A 6450-nucleotide genomic window follows, 5' to 3' on the forward strand; every position below is an offset into this window, starting at 1 on the left:
TTAGAAAGCATTTGAAATGTTGCTGCTGTTGGTCATGTGAATGATCTCATGTAGCACCTGAAGTCTCTGAACCTTCCCTCTTAAAGGGCACATAGCACAGAGCGTTCCGAGTGGGGCCATTCTGGCACAGGCCGAAGGGCATGTCTGTGAGAATGCAGGACACTCAGCAAAAGTGGAGAATGCAAGTGCCAGGCTCTGGGGCCAGCCAGAGGTCTTCCTGGCTCTGCCTGCAACACGGTCTAACCAGACCCAGGATGTGTGAACGCCAAAGCAACTGCGGTCTGGAGCCTCGGTCCAGAAATTTGAGCTGTTTTAATGTTTTAAAACCCTACGAGAGGGTCAGGTTAATTACAAGAATGCCAAAGTTGCCTTCCGCAACTGTCTTTGCACACACACACCTTCTGAGCTGAGATACCCGGAAAGTGAAAATATTTTCTGAACCGAGAGATAATGATTAGGTAATGTCCGCAGATGGGGAGGGGAGAAGGGAGGAAGGCCTGACTGAGCACTCATCCCAGACCTCACGTGGGTCTGCCTATCTCCTCAGAGTTCTTTCTTGGAAAGGGAACCACATCCCACGTTGGTAGGGGGAGCCCAGGCCAAATCACCTCTACCACCTCTAGAAGGCAGGCAAACGTGTCATAAGCTGGCTAGCTAAGTCAAAATAGATTCTGGGTAAACTTAGGGGAATTGGGCACAGGACAAGATTAATGCAGACAGAGGAACAGTGTCCAGACATATGTTGGCATTGGGGGCAATTTTCTGCTCTGTCCTCAGAGAACAAGCTGTATTGGACCACACGGCTTTGTGTCTTCTCCTGTGATGTCTACATGAAAGGAAGGGAGAACCTAAAGCAATCAAAATCTCTAGCAGTCCTGGGTGCGGTGATGCGCAGGAGGCTTTTACTGTCTGTCCGGTTGATTTTTTTTTGGGGGGGGGGCTGGGTGTATTTGGCATGACCATCACACTGTTTTCTGTTGCTGACACAGAATGCCTGATGTGGGTGATGCATACAGAAGAGAATTTTACTCTGCTCACGATTCTCATGACTACAAATTGCAAACAGCATGACCTAGGCATCTGGAGAGGATTCCTGTGGTTGTATCCTAATGTGGTCCCTAGAAGCAAAATGGAAAGTCCCTGTATTCAGAAGGGTCACATGTGTAAGGAGACATGAGTTGGAGGAAGAGCCTAGATGGACAGACCTGCTAGGAGACACTCCTGTGAGGTTTGGCCCATTCCTCAGAGATAGTTCATTTACGACTGTGGAATCCTGAGACCTTCTACTCCTTAAAGGCGCCACCACCTCTTTCTGCTGCCACACAGGGGACAGAGTTTCCAGAACATACAACCTTGGGGATACCCTTATACCATATGCAAACCACACCTCATGGGTTTTGCAAGCCCAAGTAGCATCAGATAAGAAGATGTCGTGCTTGGAGAAGATGTCTGTGCTGGATGCACAGCCGTTGAAGCTGCACCTTGGCAATTCTTGGGTAGAGCAAATAGACCCCAAGACCCAGGATCCAGCATGTGGGGCACAAAATGGGACGTCACAGAAGAAAAGTCAAGACAAATAGTTAACCTTCGCTTAATGTGGGAACCAAAGAGCCATGCAATCAACAGTTAAAAAGTACTAGGTTTTGAGATAAAGGACAGAAAGATTAACTTCTTTCATTGTAAATTTCTTAGCCCATGGACACTGATCAACACTGATTTATCACAAACTGGCAACAAACGTTTTCTTTTCCTCCTGATTCTAAATGTTTAAACAGACTATCTTAGTATTAACATTTCAGTTCCTTCTTTAGAACAAAGACCCAGAAGCGTGACTACACTTGTATAGAAAGTTTAAATCCTGGGTGTTTTATATATCACTGTTTAGCTCAACCTTTATTGTCCCTACTTTGCTGTTAAGCCCTGGACTCTGAGACAGCAGATTCCACAGTAGAATTCCAGAGATAAACAGACAAGCCATGGACTCACCTGGGAGTGGGTCCTGGGGCCTGTGCACTGATACCCAAGGCAAAGATTGCAATGGCTAAGGTGATGGTCACGCCCGAGGCCATGCTGCTCCTCCTAGGCAGCCCTGGAGTCTTGCAAAGCTTTTCTTTGGAAGGGGACAAATTATTGCTCGTGTATGTTCAGGGTTTTGTTTGTAGGTGTTGGTTTGTGCTAACTAAGTGTCAAAGTCCAACCACTGGAGAGTCATTTATTGTAATTCCTGACTGCTATTTTCCCTTATTGACAAAGTGTCTTGTGCAATAAACCAGAAAAAAAAAGGTAAGGTGGATAAAAATTAGGAGCAGGGCTGTGTAAAAATAAAGCAAGAAACTAAATAAAATCCTAGCAGTTCTTTCCTTGGGAGACTCTCTGGAAGGGAAGATAAAGAGACATAATTTATGGGAGAGGCCTATGGATTATTCTTATGGAGACCTTGGCTCAGAATAACTCCAGAAACAGCAGGATGAAAGTTGCGGCTTAGATGGGGATATTCTAACCACCTCTCCCTCTGAAAGTCACAACTGTGGCTTGTTTCCATACGAGCAAGGTAAAGGGTGGAAACGTAAGCTTTTCGTTTTATACTTTACACACCTTTTTATAAATGTGTATATTCTTCTGCAAAATGCAAAGTAAGGGCCACAAGGCTTTAGTGATAGCCACCAAATGGATTTGTCATGGCTGTGATGGTAGCCACGCACCGAAAGGACGGAATTTTCCTCTGCCACGAAGAACACTGCTTGTCCTGCCTGACGTCTCTACCTTCTCCAGGGCTGTGGATAAGGAGAGGCTCTGGAAGCACTGAGGAATGTGGACCCTGCGACCTCTCTGAGAACACTGGTTACACAGGAGAATGACCTGGGGGAGGTGTAAAGATGGAAGTCTGTTACTCTCTATCTCACTCAAATTTAAGCAGCAGGGCTTCTCCAATCTTTCTAATGTGTGGCCAGGCTTGGGACTTAATACACAATGGGGGCAGAGAGATATCTGATGTGTTGGAGGTTTCTAGGTAATGTATTATGACTTTCTGTCTAGTGACACTCTTCTTACCTATTGTTCTATTTGCTTCTTTGGGGCAGGGTCTGACAGGGCAGTCCAGGCTGGCCTGAGACTTGCTGTAGCACTTCTCTCGAAACCCAATAGCTACAATCACAGGTATGAGCCCATACCCAGCTGTTCCCAACAGTTTTGTTCCGTGGAGACAGATTTGCCTCAGACCCTCCCATGTCAAAGCTGAGGATGACCTTGAACTCCTGATCACTCTGCATCCATTTCCCAGGGGTGGAGACTGCAGGTTTTCACTACTTTGCATGGCTGCCTGGCACAGTTCTTAAGAGACAGTCATAGAAAATTACTAATTACAGCAGAGCAAATCTTGAGCATCAGCATAGGCAAAGGTAAAACAGATAGATGTCTGGTTGGTGGGATGACAGAGCTAGTTATTTTAGGACAGTCTTACTTATGCCAATGATAGTAAAGTCTAAAATCTCTACCTTTTTCTTAATAATTTTTCCTTCTCTCATACAGAGCTTGAGAACTAGTTGAACTAAATCCACAGACTTCTCAGCTTACTGTGGAGAGACCATGTGCTGCTTGATGTGTAAGCCATGTAAAATTGTCAAGTCCTAAGACTGATTCTTAAAGGTGTCAGTGACTGAATCCATGCCAGGAGGATACTTTCCATGAGCCTTAGGTGGGTGGCATCTGGACTCAGTATAGTTCTGTCACAGTATACGAGGGTCTCTTATATGGTCCCTGTGGACACTGTCATGTCTTTGGCCCCAAGGGCATGAATTAAGTTAGCCTAGGATGCTGTTCTATGTTAATGAGGTGATGATAGTTGATTAGACTGTGAGTCTTTAATTTGGTAAGTTGTCACATCTAGACATTGCAGAATCACCTTTGTCCCAGGAGACTGACTGTCTAGAGGAGTGGAAGGGAAGAGGACATCTTGGTTGTTGTTTGGTTGGAATGGGAGGCTATTATAAATTGCTACTTGATTTTAATTTTTAATTTTTTAAATTTTTAAAATTTTTTTTTTCGAGACAGGGTTCCTCTGTGTAGCCCTGGCTGTTATGAAACTCACTTGTAGACCAGTCTGGCCTCAAACTCAGAAATCCGCCTGCCTCTGCCTCCCAGAATGCTGGGATTACAGGCGTGCGCCACCACCGCCCGGCTGCTACTTGATTTTATCATCAGGCTACACAATGCAGCAGTATGAGTAAAATATAATAACAACCTACAAGTTGATGATATAGTCTCTATAATCTATACACTATATGAACAGCATGGCTTTTTCTTTGACAGTGTCTTTAACTCTTCGAGGCTCCTGACATCTATCACATACCTGACACATTTTGAAGTGAGACTTGTGCCTTGTGTGTGTGTGTGTGTTGGAGAAAGAGAGGGCTGGGATGAGTTAGACAGAAGTAGCAAGAATCACATCTTTATTGGGATAATACATAAAAGCCACCAGAGATGAAAATGGGAGCTCTATGTTATGCTGACTTATCTGTATATGCAAAAAAATTTATTTCTCAATGTCTCCATCACAGAGCTGAAGAAACACTGGATATGGAATTTCTACCCTTCAGTCTCATCCAGGCACGAGGCATGCAGTGCATAGGCTTCCCACCATAGTTTCGAGGACTGCTGTTAATATTTTAATCAGCTCATGCTGTTTCCAAGGAGCTCTGTGAAGGCACCTACCCCATCTGTTCCCTCAGCTGCAGGACCTCAGTGGAAGGCAACAAGCAGGCTCACTCTTAGTTCTAGGGGTTTCCGCCTTGATGACAACTCATGGTTTTCTCTCAGTTGAGATTTTCTTTTTCTTTTTCTTCTTTTCTTAAATCTCACGTTGCTGAATTGTACTTTCACACAGTAATATAGCACCTTTGCCCACTTGAACTGGTAGAGACTTGTGGGTACTCTGACCAGCATCATGAAAAGGTTTTGTTGTTGTTGTTTTGGTTTTTTATTTCTGTTGTTGTTGTGTTTTTCCTAATGTGAAAAAATGTGGTTCAGGATTATTTCCATTTGGCCTTTTTAAAGGTATAAGAGTTGTTTTCAAAAAACTTTTTATTGGTAATAATGGGTTCTCTCAAGGGCTAGGGATCTCAGGTTGGGTATACTTGGTTCATTCTTTTTTCTTTTTCTTCCTTTCTTTCTTTCTTTTTCTTTCTTTCTTTCTTTCTTTCTTTCTTTCTTTCTTTCTTTCTTTCTTTCTTTCTTTCTTTCCTTCTTTTTTTTTTAGATATTTGCTTTATTTACATTTCAAATGTTATCCTCTTTCCTATTCCCCCTACCTCTGCTTACCAACCAGCTTTCCTGATCTGGCATTCCCCTACACTGGGGCCTTGAGCCTTCACAGGATACAATTCACAGACCACATGAAGTTCAAGAAGAAGGAAGACCAAAGTGTGGATACTTTGATCCTTCTTAGAAGTGGGATCAAGCAGGGCAGTGGTGGTGCACACCTGTAATTACAGCACTTGGGAGGCAGAGGCAAGCAGATTTCTGTTCAAGGCCAGCCTGCTCTATAGAATGAGTTCCAGGACAGCCAGGGCTATACAGAGAAACCCTGTCTCAGGAAAAAAAAAAGAAGTGGGATCAAAATACCCATGGTATTTTCACAGCCAACCAATAGACTGAGCATAGGGTCCCCAATGGAGGAGCTAGAGAAAGGACCCAAGGACACGAAGAGGTTTGCAGCCCCAAAGGAGGAACAATAATATATACCAAGCAGTATCCCCAGAGTTCCCAGAGACTAAACCACCAACCAAAGAGTACACATGGAGGGACCCATGGCTCCAGCTACATATGTAGCAGAAGATGGTCATTTCAGACATCAATGAGAGGAGAGGCCATTGATCCTGTGAAGGCTCCTTTGTTCATTCTAAAGCTTCTCCTCAGTGACCCCTGGAACTCTTCTCCTTTACTTGCAACACATGCCTGGGATGGTGGTGGTGGTGGGGCGATCAAATCACAGAATACAAAGAACCTGGGGTCACCACAAAGCTCAGCATTTAGGTAGGCCTGTGTTTTGTCATTCTCAATGCCTAGCAAATGTAACACACCTGTGAATGACATGAACTAACAGATGAATGAAAGACTAGAGATCCACTGGGCTGCACTTCCCTCAGCTTTGGCGGTCAAGAACTCCATTCTGTTCCTCTGTTGCCAGTTCATCTTCCCTGACTATCACACAGATACACACACTTCAGGGAGCTGGCCTGTTCTCACTACTTATTTTATTTTCTCTGATAACTTCCATTCCTTCAGATGAAGGCATTTCAGGGTGTGGCACATTGAACTCCCTTTACCAAAAGCTGCTTCTTACTTTAAAGGTTCTTATTTTAAAGGTAGATTCTTCAAAGTGGCAACCGAGTCTCTCTCTCTCTCTCTCTCTCTCTCTCTCTCTCTCTCTCTCTCTCTCTCTCTCTCTCTCTC

Source organism: Apodemus sylvaticus, chromosome 16 (assembly GCF_947179515.1).
Source record: "Apodemus sylvaticus chromosome 16, mApoSyl1.1, whole genome shotgun sequence".
Classification (NCBI taxonomy): domain Eukaryota; kingdom Metazoa; phylum Chordata; class Mammalia; order Rodentia; family Muridae; genus Apodemus; species Apodemus sylvaticus.